Here is a 17,569-nt window from a genome sequence, read left to right as displayed (position 1 = left end):
GACACTCTGGTGAGAAAGGCGAGGCAGCGTCTCTACCACCTCAGGCAGCTGAGGAAATTCCGGGTCTCGGTGAGGATCCTCAAGTCCTTCTACTCTGGAGCAGTGGAGAGCATCCTGACAGGTTTGGGAACTGTACTGCCCAGGACAGGCGGGCCCTGCAGAGGGTGGTGCGTTCAGCTGAACGTACCACTGGAACTACCCTCCCCCCCTTGCAGGAGTTATACACCAGGAGGTGTAGTAGCAGAGCCCGTAGGATCATGAAGGATCCTCATCACCCCAACAACGGACTGTTTCAGCTGCTGCGGTCAGGCAAGCGCCTCCGCAGTCACGCAGCGAGAACAGAGAGACTGAGACGGAGTTTCTTCCCTCAAGCCATCAGAACTGTCAACGCTGACCTCACCAGGGGTCCTAACTGAGCCATGCACTAGGCTCCACTACCTACTGTTCTGTAGGTTCAGGGTTGTTCGTGATGCCGTATTGCTGCGCCGTACTGTTGTATACTGTGCTGTATTATCCCAAACACTACCTCACACTATTCACATTCACATGCCACTTTAATTCACATGCCACTTTAAATGCACATATCTGTATATAAATAGGCATATTCCTTCAACCTATTCCATTTTATTTCAATTTATTTTTTATTGTATTTTATTCTATATATTTTTTATCTTATTCTATAAGTATTCCACTTACTGTATTACGTTTTAGGAGTCAGTTAGTCGGTCTATTAGAAAGGAATTTTCTACTTTTTATTTTATTTTATTTTTGTACTTTTTCCTAGGACTTATTGTGTGCTATCACCGGGTGCGTTGCATTACATTTCACTGCATATATGTATGGAAGTATGTATATGTATGTGACAAATAAAAATCTTGAATCTTGAATCTTGAATCTTGAAAATACTATAATCAATGAATAAAAAAAGCACAATGTGGATATAAATAATCTAATTTCTGAGACAAAATACATAAAAAAAATCACTAGCTTACGGACACAAACTACTGCAACGTCCTGCCCAACATCCAGGCTGTTCTGCTCCCAAAGAAGACCGAGAAGGCTGCCAAGTCAAAGTAGACCTGCTCGATCACTTCCCAAATACAACCCAAAGGTTATTTTAAGAGCCACCCACATCTTTGTAGAGAGTAAATCTTGTGAACCTACTTAACTTTCATATAAATCAAGTTACGGTTATTGTCATACACCACATCAACATCACATAATCTAGCTCGCTTGTAAACTCAATACTATAATTCCCTGACACCAATTACAGCCATTCTGTTGAATAGTATTGTAATATTGACGTAATTCATATATTAAGTATTTGTTTAAGCAGAGTTAAAAAATAATTTAGATTCAATGCCATTGTTTTATTGTCCGTTACTTTTGGCGGCGTGTTCGAATAACAGCAGCTGCCCAGCGCTGGACCAATCCAGTCACAGCGCGCGGTGCGTCATTACTGAGAATTTGGAGATTTTATCTTTGAAATGTTGTGTGACTTTGCTAAAAGCTTCCAAAATATCGCATTCATAAGTTGAATGTTTACATTGCAATGCATCTATTTCACTGGTTGTTTTTGTAAACATTGAGGTGTCTGAATGAGGGCCCTGGGTTCTCAAGAATCAGAGCCCATTGTATAGTGATTGTATGGTATAATTACTAACGTATGTTACTTTTAATTTATTGCTTCCATGTCATACAGAGAACAAAAATAACAACGTGTCTTTTCAGAGGCCCTATGGGAGAGTGAAATCTGTTTCCTCCAGCCTGGCCAGAGGAGGAAATGTGTAGATTCACGTCGGACCAGTGCTGAACTGTGACTTATGCATTGTGAGCAGATGGGCTACATGATCCCCGTACTAGTTTAAAGGACAAGTCTTTTACTTCTTCCCCGAGAGAATACTTCCGGCTTTGTTCTCTCCTGGACATCCTAGGCAAGTCTGGTTTGATGCTGTCAAGTCAGCATCAGCGTCACTCCTTCTTCATCAACACATCAAAATCATCCAGAAACTACAAAGTGGCGTCAAGAACCGAGATGTGTTGGAACTCATCTGCCACTGCCGCCCCGCTTCAGAAGATACCACTTAATGTCTCAAGGGTGAGTTTTTACTTATGATACGAGCTGTTACAGTATGTGGTCTTAAGCAGTTTTGTGTGTGTTTTGTGCAGATAGGCTGCACTAAGAGCAGAGCAGATTGTGCGAAGATGAGAGATGATGTGTTGGGGGAATTGACTAAATATAATATTATATGAAAAAAGATAAAAGTAAAGTGAAAAAGAGATAATAATTAAAAGCCTAAAGTAAGAAGAAAAATATGAAAAGAGATAAAAGGTAAAAGCCTAAAGTAAAATGAAAAAGATGAAAAGTGAAGTAAAAAGAATTACAAGTTAAAGGCTTAAAAGATGAAAAATAAAGTTTGAGAAAAGTGAGGAAAAACCGGGCTGAACCTGCCCAGGAGAACTAGTGAACATGCATGACAAGAGAATCTGATTAAAAAGATAATTTGTTCAAACTTTGGCCAAAGTGAAATTTTGATGAAATTAGATAAGTATAAATGAGTCGACGTCAAAACATAAAGCTAAGCGCTGTTGAAGTCTTTGGAGGATCAGATGTGTTGTTGGACAGACATATCTTTTTCTTTTTTTCTTTTTGTGTGTATGAGTGTGAAAGTGCCACAGCTACAGATGTGTGAAAAGCTTTGTGTAAAGTTTTGTGTATGTGTATGTGATATGTATATAATATATGTGTTATTAAATAGGCATACTTATGTGGTGAGCAGTTCAATAATACATAAAGAGAAACATTTCTTGGCCCTGGAGTGATAAACATATATGAGCCTGTTTACGGACTTTGTAAAGTTGACAATAAAGATTATGGGCCTTTCTTGAAGGATGTTTGATGAATATATATGAGCCTTTTTCTTTAAGGACGTTTGATAAATATATATGAGCCTTTTTTCCAAGGACGGTTGTACATTTGATAAAGGCTATGAACCTTTACAGGACTTTATATATTTGATAACAAAATGAGCCTTCTGAAGAACGAGAGCCACAGTCTGCCTTCACATGCATGTACACATCCAGAAAAGAAAAGAAAATCTCCTGCTCTGAATTGGAAGTAGGATTTGTGAATTGTTTGATTAGTGTCTGGGTTTTTTCTTTTTCTTTTTATGCTTGGGGTGTGTGTGGCGGTGATTTCTGTGAGTCCTGTCGGCTTAAAAGAGCACATGGCCTTGTTGGGGTGAAGGGAGACGCTGGTTGTTGATGCAAGAAAAGAGGTTTCGTGTTTCGGCTGCTGGGTGAGAAAAACAGCTATGATTTATGATGCAGTGAGCTGTGCTGTTCCTACCGGAGCCAAAACAGGACGTTCACTCGCTGACGACCAGTTCATACTGGAAGCCTTTGCTAAATTTAAGAGGCGGAGCAAGGTGTGGTGCTTCATACAGAATGGAACTTCGTTAACTCCTCTTCACAAGAGGGGCTGTGTTGAGCCCCCACCCCCTACTCCTTTCTCTTAGTTAGTAGTCTCTTAGTAGTAAAATTAAATAGATAAATAGAATAAAAATAATAAAATAAAATAAAAATAAATAGATAAATAGAATAAAAATAACTAATTAAAGGTGATATCAGATTGACTAATATACTCTTTGGACTTTAAATACATTGCATGATTAAAGGTAACCATTGTTTTATTTCAAGTGCGCGCGAGATAATAAAGTTGATAATGTATGTCACACTGAATTGTATTACAGTGTGTATAACAATTTAGATTTAGCCTACGACACTGAATTCTTCTTTTGTTCTTTTTCTTTTTTCTTTCTTCCTCTCTTTTACTATGCTGAGTGAAAGGTGGGGGAAAGACAGAGAAGATGGAATGAGTCTGAACTGAATCATCCATAGGGCAGATGACAAGACATCTGGCAGATCTTCACAGACACTGAGGCTTGCGGATGACAACATTTTAGAATCCTGAATCCAGTTGAACCAGTAAAAGGCCAGTACATTTTTATCCACAAACTCTTTCAACAGACCTCACCTGCATTTACCTATATGTCTATACATTTAGTTATAATATACGTGTTTAGCTTTTTTTCACCTATAGGTTTGTAGTAGTTATTTTTCATACATGGCATTTGCAATTATTAAGTGAGAGACTTGACAATGGACCGACTAATTAAGGCATTTGTCTAAGACTAGATGTCTGAATGGTCCCTCTGGTGTTGGAATGTGTCCCAATGGGGTGGTGATTGTTTTTCTTACATTATTTTTCGCACATACTTCACATTCATTGAGCTGATTTTCAACCATTGTTTGCAAGTATGGTGACCAAAAACCTTGTTTTATGATTCTCCTTACTACTTCCCCCCTTGTGCAATGGTCAAAACCATGCGCATTAGTGATAAGCAATCCTAACAACGCGGTCGGTGCCACTAACATCCCATCATGAGTTCTCCATAACCCAGTCGGAGTGCGCACCGCACCTCTCTTCAGCCACATGTTTTGCTCATAGACACCAGCCTTCTCTTGCATGCGGACAACATCATCTTCAGTAGGTGAAGCCACAGGCATAGTCAACACTGCCTGAATCAAAACACAACTGTTAGAGGCTCTCTTGGCCGCCTCATCTGCAGCACTGTTACCTTTTGTGACATAGTCATTTTCTTTCTTGTGTGCCTGACATTTGATTATCGCCACTTGCCTAGGTAGCAACAATGCCAACATCAGTTCCACAATCTGATCACAATGCATTATGGGGGACCCATCAGTCTTCTTAAAACCCCTCATTTTCCATACTGCTCCAAACAGATGACTTACACCATGTGCATATGCAGAATCAGTATATATGTTGACAATTTTACCTGCCCCTTCCCGGCAGGCAGCTGTAAGAGCTTTCAATTCAGCCACCTCTGCTGAACATGGTTGTTTACAATAAGAACTTTGAATGACAGCGAAAGTTCTATCTGGGTTTTGTCGTACTACTGCAAATCCTGCATGGTTACCCAAATGATCTCTGTAGCACGAACCATCTACAAACAACTCCTCCTCAGCCCCAATTAGTGGTGTTGACAACAAATCAGGCCTTAACTTGGTAAACGTCAGAGAATCGGTCACACAGTCGTGTGATGTCCCTTCAAAATCATGCGGAATTTTGTCTGCTGGGTTCACCGTTGAACACCTTCTAATGGTAACATCGGGGAACGTAAGCAAGGTCAAATATTCCAACAACCTCGAGTTTGTCAACACAAATTTCCCCTGTTCAATCAGTTCAGTAACTTTATGATGTGTAAAAATTGTGACCAGATATCCCATCGTGATGGACGAAGCTTTGTCATAAGCATACTGTACCGCAGCTAATCCCTGATAACAGGGTGGGTAGCCTTGTGCTACTGTATCCAATTTTGAGCTATAATTTGCTATGGGTTGATTTCGCCTCCGACTGCAGGATTCTTGCATTAGTATTGCTGATGCGTACCCCTGACTCCTCTTTGCTACATACAATAGGCCTACGTTCTTCATTATTGCTCTTAATGGTGCAGTTTTAAGGGCATAGTCCTCTATCCAATCTGCACTAAACCCTGTCATCCCCAGAAATGTCATCATTTGTCGTACCATGTCTGGTTTAGGTGCTTTGCTAATCCCCTCGAGCTGATTGGGCGCTATGGCTTTAGTTTGGTGTGCTATCAGCCTCCCCAAGTATTCGACACCTGTCTGGCGGTATTGTAATTTTTTCCGGGACACCTTGTGCCCCCCTATTGCCAATCGTGTTAATACAGCCATGGAGTCCTCATGACACTGTTCCAATGTAGGAGAACATATCAGGAGATCGTCCACATACTGTATCAGTGTACCATGTAGTACCAGTTCGTTCAAATCACTTTTCAACACCTGATTAAACAAATGTGGAGAATGTTTAAACCCCTGTGGCATTCTTGTATAAGTGTATTGTTTACCTTTATACGTAAATGCGAACAAATGGCTGCTTTCTTCTGCAAGAGGTACACTGAAAAATGCACCACATAAATCGATCACTGTGAAATACTTGGCATCAGGAGGAACGTTGGTCAGTATCGTGTGTGGATTTGGAACTTCAGCCTGCATGTCCTCAACAACGTCATTGACAGCTCGCAAATCATGCACCAACCGCCATTTTTGTTTATCTGCTTTGAGCACAGGAAGCAAAGGAGTGTTACAGTTACTTTTTGTCTCTAATATAACACCTGCCTTTATTAGTCCTTCTATGGTGGGAGCTATGCCTACCTCTGCCTCGGATTTCATCTGTCTCGGGGGCCCCGTCCCAGGGTGTAACTAGACTGTCCCTGCTGCTGACCATACCTTGGATATTCTCCCTGTCCCCTAAATTGGTTCTGTGTGGTCGCACTATTCTGCGTATAAACATTAACCACAGGTGGGGTGAGTGACCCTTGGCTCTGAGGCTGTCGTGCCGGGGGGGGAAATGTCTGTTGAAGAGGTTGGATCTGTGGCGGGGCCTGTTGGACGTTTTGCATTGTTGCAACATCTGGTTTCACAACAACCGCCTGCTTTTTCTTTTCTTTCTTCGTGAGTTCTTCTAGCTGAAGCTGAGTCAGCTTTCTCTGCACCTCTTTGCTTTGTTCTTGAATCTTCTGTTCGTTTGGTCGATATCTCTCCACTGCGTGGACCAGATGATCACTGAACTCTTTATGGGGCATTGATGAGGTCAGTCCCACCACATCTCCTAGCTTGCTTTTGACCGGGCCAGGCAATGCTTCTACTATGGCATTTCTGAACAGGATCGAGACCAATCCATCATTTTCTGGATCCTTCTCCGTCTCCAATTGCCACCTCCTAACTTGGTTCTGCAGGAATGTTGCAGGGTTCTCTGTGTCGCCTATTGTGTGACCCCTCAGGATCCTGTGGTCTATACAGACTGGGTACTCGCATCTGAGTGCTATCCAAGTTCATTGTCTGTAAGCGTCAAATGTGGTTCCATCAGAGGCCTCGTCCAGCAGTTGGCTCAAACCCCCGTTTGTTAGTACGCTCTTCATCTTCTCTATCCCCAACACTCTGGCCAACAAAGCTTTCAGATCACCCACCGCCATTATATTCCCTATGGTGTTTTCCTCAAACATCCCTATCCACTTTGCAGCCCCTTTGTTAATATTAGGTAACTTTTTTACCAATCCTTCCAAATCTTGGGACCCCCATGGGATATATTGGGCTTGTTGTCCTTTTACCAGGATAGGATATATTCCTGAATAAGTCTTAGCTGCTCTTTTCTTTCTTTGCGATCTCCTAAGTTCCTCTTGTGAGTCGAACGCACGGGGAACTTGTCGCTGATATACTGCTGCTGGGCTCGGCCCCCTCCCTTTCTTTCCCTGGTGTCCCACTGAAGCTCTCTCCCTCATGGCTGCGCTGTCATCTCCATCTGGCTGTCTTTTAACCTTCTTCCTCTATTACCCCCCTCGTCTCCATCACTATCACTACCGCTATCACTACTCCACTCGTTGGCTGTCCTTCTAAGGCCTTTATAACAGTCCATGTGTAAGGGTGGTCCTCTCCCTCTCTGTGTTCTACAAGCCTTATCCAGCTAAACCTCCCCTTTAACCTCCACCGTGCCTGTTATCATTGGGTACTGTCCTGTGTTATATGGAGGTAGCTGAACCTTTTCAACTTCCTCAACTCCACTCAACATTTCCCTAGCTTTTCTTTCTCTCTGCCTCCACTGTGTCCCTTCTTTTTGGAACATTGCTAATATTATCCTCTCTCTTTCTCTTTTCTCAATCGCTTTTTTCCCGGTTTTATTTATTTTGTGATTCTTCATCATCACCTCCATTTCTTCACACACCGTTGCATCAAATGTTCCTCCCTCTGGCCACTTTGTTCCCAATTTGGCAGTCCTCTTACCCCATTTGGCTGAGATTTTTATTATCTCCTCTTCATTTAAAGGGTTTTAGTCAGTATTTCTATGGCTGTAGGGGCCATGATACTTAATAGTGTATGTAGCCATTTATTATCTAGTTTTATTCTGTTGTTATTCACTACAGTTTACGTTCACGCCTTTTCCTCTGTCTTCTCCAAGTGAATGTAAAGCTGCTCTACTCATTTTTTTTTTTTTTTCTGACTTACGGCTCCCCTGGAGCTGCTCGACCCCCACCTTTTCTGATTCCTGTCTTCACCTCTCCTCCTTTCTAACCCCTGCTCTCTACAGGCTTCCCAAGCCACTCTGCTCGACCCTATTATTAGAAATGTATTTTAGGTTAGTTGTTAATTACAATACCTTATCTTCATCTATATCTCTATCTATTACTTCTAGAACTCCTACTCTCAGCTAATTAACTACAATAGACGAAGACAAACACAATTTTCTGACTATGCAGACCCTTTCTCTCTTGAAAGGTGGTATCCCAGATTTACCAACACATAACAAAGCTCCCGACCAAGCTCAACACAAAATAACTCTTCCGACCAACTGAGCCCTCTCGTCAGAGGGAGTGTCCCAGATTTTTAAACTTAAAACAAACTTAAAATGGATAATCACATGAGTGATAAGCCTCTGAGCACTGTCCCTATGCTTTTAATGGACTGTCTATATGATTACCCGCAGACAAAATTAAAGAGATCTATACAGGACGTCTCTAACCTGCTTACCATAAACAAAAGAGATCTATACAGGACGTCTCTAACCTGCTTACCAAAAATAGATCTTATACAGGACGTCTCTAACCTGCTTGCCATAAACAAAAGAGATCTATACAGGACGTCTCTAACCTGCTTACCAAAAATAGATCTTATACAGGACGTCTCTAACCTGCTTACCAAAAATAGATCTTATACAGGACGTCTCTAACCTGCTTACCATAAACAAAAGAGATCTATACAGGACGTCTCTAACCTGCTTACCAAAAATAGATCTATACAGGACGTCTCTAACCTGCTTGCCATAAACAAAAGAGATCTATATAGGACGTCTCTAACCTGCTTACCAAAAATAGGTCTTATACAGGACGTCTCTAACCTGCTTACCATAAACAAAAGAGATCTATACAGGACGTCTCTAACCTGCTTACCAAAAATGGATCTATACAGGACGTCTCTAACCTGCTTACCATACACAAAAAAGATTAACTCTGGATTGTTTCCACAATCCGCTACAATGTGTATAAATCACAGAGCGTTGTGTGTGCATGCATGCGTCAAATTCATTCCAAGCCACTCTCTTTCTCTCTCCTCCTTCTTTAACATATATGCTTAGGTTCTTTTTGGAGAGACACAATACTTACCACCGGGCGTGAGAATCGGGCAGACAATGATCACACAAATTTACTAAATTAAAAGGTAAGAACAATGCTTACCTTTTCAAGTTGGGTGGCCACCCGTTTTTTGGTCCCCGACCCACAGCCCAGCAGCCAGCGGGTCCCTGTTCTTCAATCCTGCCGACAACGCCAAATATGTAGTGGAAAAACCACATCTAACACTTAAACTGAAGAAGAGAGGTTCGAGAGAGTCGAGGTCTGAAGATATAAGACTTTATTTTCACTTGCAAGAAGTGACAACAGAATCTGAGTTGGTTTGGCAAAGAACTCCCGAGCCGCTCACGGACTCCTTCTTTTAACCTCTTTCTGTTGGTCCAGAATGTACATCTGTTTATTCTCAATAAGAATCCCTTCCTTACTCCTACACTGTCAGTAGTGCAAAGAACCCAGTTGTCTGTGAGGTGTCTGGAAGGTTTGAGGTGAATAGGTCACTGAGCTCCCAGGGCTGAGATATAGTGCGGGAATAATAGTAACGTATGTTACTGTAGATTTACTGCCTTGTTGTCATAGGAAGAGCGAAGACAACAATGGGTCTAATCAGAGGTCCTATGGGAGAGAAATGTTGTTTCCTCCAGCTTGACCAGAGGAGGAAATGACAGGACAAAGGCTGAGCAGGCACCTATGGGTTGGAACCAGATGTGGTATGTTATCTCTGTACAGCTTTAAAAGCGAATGCTGAGCGTCACTTGGGAGAGATTCCATCGGGCTCGGGTCTCTACCAGGACATCCATGGCAAGTCTGGTTTGATGCTGATTTGTGTAATAAAATTATTATTTTATTCAAGTCAGTGTCAGCGGTCACTCCTTCATTCTTCAACACATCACAACCTTCAAGAAACTAAACTACATCTGCAGTCTTTGACGTCAGTTACACTAACAAACCTTCCGACACCAATCCAGGCCATATTTTAGAGGGGATGTTTGCATTAACAAACCTTCCCATGTCATATGGCTCACGGCCAACAAAGCACTTATTCCTGTCTGCTACTTTTGTTTAGACTGAAACACCATGTCTTTGCTGACCCCTGTTTCACGCACACTTACTTCATTCATATAGCATATGGGCAAGATAATGAATGTTCTTTCTTATTTAATGGTAGAATATAATGAACATATATTTTTTAAATGCACTGGTAAATTTCTCCCATGTAGTATGCAAAAATCAAAAGTGAATGCAAGAAGATCCCATGAACAAGAAAACATTTACTTTTGTGGATCTTGGCTGTCCTGGAAGTATTGGCAGTCACTGAAAGAGCTGGAAATCAGAAACACAAATTTGGAAGGAGGCCAAACACTGAGAGGATTTCACTTTCTCTTAGGTATTCGTCCAGTTAATTTGAATGTGTAGTGTAGAATGCGGCGTCCCCTTGATATTGTTGTGGATGGAATGCACCTTCCTTTAGGACTTCGGCAACAGGATGGCTGAGCATTCTTTACATTACATTTAGTCATTTATCAGACGCTTTTATCCAAAGCGACTTACAATTGTTCAAACACCGACGGACGCAGCCATCAGGAACAATTAGGGGTTAAGTGTCTTGCTCAAGGACACTACAGCATGCTAGCAGGAGAAGCCTGGGATTGAACCAGCAACCTTTAGATCACTAGACCACCAGATCTACCGCCTGAGCTACCACCCCCATCCCCATTCTCAGGCGCTGGGTTCAGGTTGGAGTTTCCAATGGAGGCCTGGGTTTAAATGACACTTTTGACAAGCTCTTTAAGTATATGTCCTCCTAAATGTCTACTTTGCGCCAGCATTCACCGACAGTGGCATTTTGAACGAAGCAGTCATGCAGTTAATTTTGACCTCACTGGCTCCCCGTACTAACTACCACATCTTACTTTACCATTGGACATTGTTACATGTCACGAAGCTGAATGACTTCTCTTTTTTTCTGGGTATAGTAGTTGTATCCCTTGTTGTTTTTGTTTGTACAGAAGTGATCAACATGTCGCAAAAACGATGTGTAATCTCCCCGGGGAATGTGAAAGTTTTCTTCCAAACGGGGCCCTTGGGCTTTCTGAAGCAGGATCCCTCACAGAAGAAAAATAAAAAATGACCCCTCCTTACAAGACAGGTCAGCACCAGTCAAAGAGGATGTGGTCAGAAAGAATGCATGGGCTGTGGTTTTTAACATGGAGGGAACTATACTGACCGGAGTGAAGTTTTCAGGGAGTATATTCTCCAGTTTTGGAAATATAAGGACAAATCCTTGAGGTGGCTTCTTGAAAATGATGTAGGGTACACAGTGTACCTGATCAAGAGTGCTCAGAAGGAGAGAGACACTGGAGTCTTTATGGCTGAAGGGCTCAGCAAGGACAGTCTTATCTCATTTCAGCAGTATGCACTCAGTTTCGAGGAGATAAGGTCTCTTCTTAATTATGAAGCTGAGAGGTCCAGCGCTCCGCCACCTGTGTCAGAAGAAAACAACCTTTTTGGCTTTGGTGTCAGAGCAAAGGACACCTGGAAGGAAGTGTGGGACAGGAGGGCTGATGGGTATGCAGCATTCATCATGGGGAAAAAGTGTGCTTCAGGTACAACGATGCAGCATCTGCAGCAGTATCTGTTGAGAGAAAACAGGTCTCTCTCTACACCAGCGTCTGACCTCTGCTGACTCCTTACGTGAGTCATTCAAATCAATTTGTGACATTTTCTCATAATGTGCATTAAGTTGTACTAGTCTTTGAATTACATTGTTTCACCATGGCCCATTATTAAAAATCTATAATATGTTGTCTGACAGTGATGGAAGATGACCTGGATTTTGGAGAGGGAAATGCTGAGCTTGTCACTTTCAAAATTCCATGTTGAGCACAGTAAATGGAAACCTTGATGTCACATTTGACATACTTTCATGTGAGATGATGATAATTGCCTTTTCAATCATCAATTTATTTTTATATATCTAGCGCTGTGTAAATACATCTGCTGATGCCTCTGGACACATCATCAGTGATGTTCCTGCAATCATTGGGTGTTTCGGGTCTTTCAACATCATACACCCTCATCCATGTGACCCAGCCAGCCACCTGGATGAGGTGGCTGGCTGCCAGTCTCTTGCGGAGGTCAGAGCTGCAGGTGTTCTTCTGGCAGGGGTTGCCTGCTCCCCAGCTCTGACAAAGGTGATGGTTTTCCTGGAGTGATGACAACTGCTTTGCCCACTCAAGTCCAGTGCTGATGGCTTCAGCGATCTTAAGGTCTTAAGGACTTTGTCATGCCTCCAGCGGTACCGTCCTTCTCCAAGTGCCGTAGTGCAGCAGCTGAGGATGTGCTCTAGGGTTCCTCGCTTCGAACACAATGGGCATGCTGGTGTCTCTGCTATGCCCCATGCGTGTAGGTTAGACGGGCTTGGAAGCACATCATAAACTGCCTGGATGAGGAATTTGATGCGGTGAGGCTAGGCTCTCCAGATCTCAGTGCAGGTCACCTTCCTCTCAACCGCATTCTCCCATCTTGTACATGGTACCTGTTGTTTCATCCCTACAGCCTTGCAGGATCTTGTCTCCTCCACTGCTGCTCTCACCTCCTCTTGTACAAGGCGCCGCCTCTCCTTCCCTCCTGTGTTCAATTGAGGAGTTAGAAGGATCCTAGCCCTGACGGCCTTGATGACCACTCCCACAAAGGTCTTGTGACACAGCCTTGCTTCTGCCTCTTGGACAGCATCCTCTGCCCTCCAATTCCTGCCAGTCCTCACTTGGATTCCAGCTTTGGCCACCTTCGGATCGCTTGAGTCCCTGTACTGCACCACTTCTCTGGCTCTGGAATTCGTCCTCCAAGGATTTGAAGGGCAGCTTGTTGTTGCACCCATAGAGTGTGATGCTGCTCAGGCTTCTTAGTAGTCCAAGCCATCTCTGGAGGTGGTTGATGACCTTCCTCTCTAAGGTCTCCACTGTAGAGATTGGGAAGGCATAGACGTGGAGGGGCAACAGGATCCTGGGAAGAATGCCATGTTGATAGATCCAGGCTTCGAACTTTCCAGGTCGGCCGGACATGTTCACGGCCAGCCATCCAACTCAGTATAGGTTGACTGGATGGATGTTGTGTCTCCCAGAGAGCTGTCAAAAACCTTGCCCAAGCTCTTGACTGGCTTCTCTGTGATCATTGGAATGACTGCGCCTGCGATGTTCAACCGGAACTTGTCCTCCACCTTTTCGTTCCTCAGCACCATAAATCTTTATTTGGCAGGTTTGAAACGCATCCGTGCCCACTCCACCAGCTTTTCGAGTCCCTTCAGAATCCACCGGCAGTCTGGGACTGATTCTGTCATGACTGTAAGGTCATACATGAATGCCCTGATGGGTGGCTGTCGTTGTCCGGAATTCGTCTGGGGCCCTCTGTACTCTGGCTCAGCTGACTTGGTGAGCATATTCATGGCTAAGGAGAACAGTGTCACAGAGTGCACCCTGTAATGATGCCACTCTCCACCTTGTGCCAACTAGATGTAGTTGCTTCTGAAGAGACCCTCATACAGAAGTTGTTGGAGTAATCAGTGATGAGCTCTCTACACCTGCTGGGGACATGATGTTTCAACAGAGTGAGCTGGCCTAGCTTATGTGGAATGGAGCCGACTGAGTTTGCCAGGTCAAGCCATAACACTGACAGGTTGCCTTTGTTCTCTCTGGCCTCCAGAATCAGCTGTGTCACCACACCAGTATGTTCCACTCCAGCCCAGCATTCCTGAAATGTCGCCCTTCTGTACTGAGGTGTCGATGTAGGTGTTCTTAGTCAGGTAGGTGCACAGCTGCTTGGAATTCACACTGAAGAAGATCTTTGCCTCAACACACAGCAGGGTGATGATGCAAAACTGGTCTATCTGGATGGAGTTTACCTCCTTCGGGATCCACACCCCTTCAGCCACTTGCCATTGATCTGGGATCTTCCCTTTTCTCCAGAAGATTTGCAGGATTTTCCACAGGCGCAGTAGGAGTTTGGGACAGTTCTTGTACACTATGTACGAAGTGCCACTTGCTCCTGGAGCAGAGTTTGCCCTTGCTTTACGAACAACCTCTCTGATTTCCTTCAGCTGCAGCTCTGACATGTCAAACTGCACTTCCAGTTCAGGGGGATGCATGAAGATGTTGCACTCTCCCAGCTCCTGCTCTCTTTCGTGGTCGCTGTACATCTGTTTAAGATGTTTGGTCTATGTCCTCCTGCGAGGAAACAAGTTTCCCGCTACACTTCTGCCCCAGCAGGTCTTTAGTGAACTTGAAGAGGTTGGCGATAAAGGCAGCTCATTTAGCTTGCCATACCTCTTGCGTTGCCGCCTCCGATGCCCCTCTGCCCAGCGGAGAACTCTCATCTTCTTCCGTAGGATGCAAATCAACTGGGCCAGGCCAATGTGTTCCTCTTCTCCTGCCACCTTGTGCTGGGACTTCATCACAGGGCTTTCATCTCCTTCTTGATGTGGATCTTCTCAGCTCTCTGGTTGTTTGAGGAAGATGTTCCAGAGCCTTTCCTCTCCTCCTCACCGAACCATTCAGCTGCGAGAGTGACAATGTCACGACCAGGGCTAGGAGAGACCCAAACACACAACACGGGGAGACAGGAGGCAGTCAAAGGATGTTTATTAGCCCACACGGTATAGCTGGCTGGGGGGACCCGGTCAGGCAGGGATGGAGCAGGGCTGGGCAGGGATGATGATGACCTGGAGGAGGGGTCCAGGATCCGGGTGGAGAGACGGGGAGCCGGGCTGGATGGAGAAGGACGGACAGCCTTGGTCGACGAGCGGAGACAAGCAGGTAAACCGGGCTGGCTGGAGATGGACGGACAGCCTGGGTCGACGAGAGGAGACAAGCAGGTAAGCCGGGCTGGCTGGAAATGGACGGACAGACTGGGTCGACGAGAGGAGACAAGCAGGTAATGGGAAGACGAAACAAAGAGACATAAACTAGGGACTTGAAATTAGCACTAGGAGCTAGGAACTTGGAACTAGGAATGGAGCCAGTAGCTGTACAACTGGGGTAAGCTAGTTGACGGTCTGGCAAAGAATGACTGGGAAGCTGGAGACTAAGTACTGTGTGGAGTGATGCAGGTAATTGTTCCCAGGTGTGTACATTTGGCTCAAGGGGGGAGCTGCAGAGGCCGTGGGAGGCCGTGGGCCTAACAGACAATGATCGTTGTTATGGCTTGAAGTTCCTGGCCGGCCCCTCCCTTCTCCATTTCCTCCAGAATTTGGTCGACATCGTCATCAAATTGCTTCCACAGTGACGTCATGCAGGCCTCCGGTCCGACTTAATGCTCGGGGGATTAGTCGACAACACTTGGAGGTTCTGGGCACTAAGGAGTGGCTCCGGGCCTGGCCCCTCCTGCATCTCACCAGGTTGAACGCCTGTGCGCTGTGTTGCTTCTGCTCCCACTGAACGCTTCATCTTCGCTCGGTGAATCTTCAAGCCGCGGGTGTTCTTGCAGACTTTACCACATGTACACTGCATGCTCATAGTCGTTTGTCCGTTGCCTAGGTCTGTTACCGTTGTGTCCGCCCGACTGGGGTGCTCATCCTCCCCCCCTCTCGGGCACCCCTGGGGGTACCTTTCCTTTTGGTTCATTGTAGCTTAGTTGGGCGTCCTCCTCTCAGAGGACACAGATTGGGTTGCCAGCCCATTCTGCCCCGGTTGCCATCCCTCCGAGCTGTCACTGACTCTCCAGTAGTCACCACACTGTTCATGCTTGTCATCCAGTCTTCCCTGGCTGTCACTGATGACTCAGGGTGTTTGCTGTGTAAATACATTTGCTGATGCCTCTGGACACATCATCAGTGATGTTCCTGGAATCATTAGGTGTTTCGGGTCTTTAAACATCATACACCCTCATCCAGGTGACCCAGCCGGGGCAGATCAGACCTCGGCTTGTGTCCAGATAGCTGACTAGCTACCATGTCTCCACTGTTCTCCTCTCTTGAGCCACAACCATCTTGAGGCCCTCTCTGCCGCTTCGGTGGTACTGCGGATGACTCTCCTCTTTCTCTCTCCCTCGATGCCTAAACTACTGAAGGCTCTGGACAAAGAACAAGCCATGAAAGTTCTGCATCCCACCTCCACTGGGAGGCACCTTGATCTCCATCCAGCCTGCTGACAGTTGCTGACCTGTCCCGCATACTTGGAGAGCTTCCTCTCAAAGGCTTCTTCCAGGCAGTCTTCCCACGGGACTGTCAGCTCCAGCAGCACGGCCTGCTTGGTGGTCTCCGACACGAGGACGCTGTCTCGTCGCAGGGTGGTAACAGCAATGTGGCAGGGGAACTTCAGCTGCAACTCAAGGTCCAACCAACAGCTGCCAGTCTCTTGCGGAGGTCAGAATGCCTGCAGGTGTTCTTCTGGCAGGGGTTGCTATCAAATTATCATTATTATTATTATTTTTACTTTCAGCTGGCTCACCACCATCCCAAAGGCACCAGAGACCAACAACATCAGCCAGCAAAGGTTTCTTAGTGTGACATCAGCCCTTGGGACCAGGGGATGACACTTTTGGTTCCTGGGAGTTGATATAAATTCATAATTGTGTTCTTGTTTGTTATTTTGGCTGTGATCCACCCGTTGTTCAAACCATGAATTTACAACAAAACCCCATGAATTTACTACCACAGCGTGGAGGGTAAGTGTTTTCTTTTTTTAACTCTGCATGGTGGTATATACATTAATACGATATGACAGCATCTATCTGTCTGTTTGTGTGTGTTCTCAGTGTGCTTAACTTCAATACTTCACTTCTTATAAAATGACAGGTTTTACGTCAGACCTTCTTAAGAAATACTCAAACCATGCAAATACGCAAAGCACATCAGTTTGCCTTTGTAGCTGACAGATTTACAGTGATTAACACACATCTGTTCTCTCCCAGAACTCTGCAACCCAACTGCCACACAATCTAAACCTCCTGCTGAATGATGTAGCTCAGTGCCAAGCACGTCACTTGATGGTAACTATCATGTCGGTGTAAAATAATACACATTGTGTGTAAGATAAAAATGTGAGATTGTTACATTAAAATCTATTTAGAAAATGTTTTTCTCTCTCAAAAAATGGCCATTTGTTAAGTACTCTCGTTCCAGTCCCGCCTCAGCTGTTGTGTCTTGTGGATTTATCACCACAGCACACCACAGTGTCTGTTGCAGGTAGGTTCTTACACCCACTACACACTGCTTCATTATAGCTTTCAGTAGGAATTTGATAGTATCTGATTAAGTGGGAAATGTCACAACAAAGTAGCATGCTATTTGTTTTCTGTTTTAATAATGATTTTGATTTAAAAAAAAACCTATGTTTTCTCAGAGCCTCTCT

Source organism: Zeus faber (genome assembly GCF_960531495.2).
Source record: "Zeus faber genome assembly, chromosome: 22".
Lineage (NCBI taxonomy): Eukaryota > Metazoa > Chordata > Actinopteri > Zeiformes > Zeidae > Zeus > Zeus faber.
Note: the sequence above shows the minus strand (reverse complement) of the source record.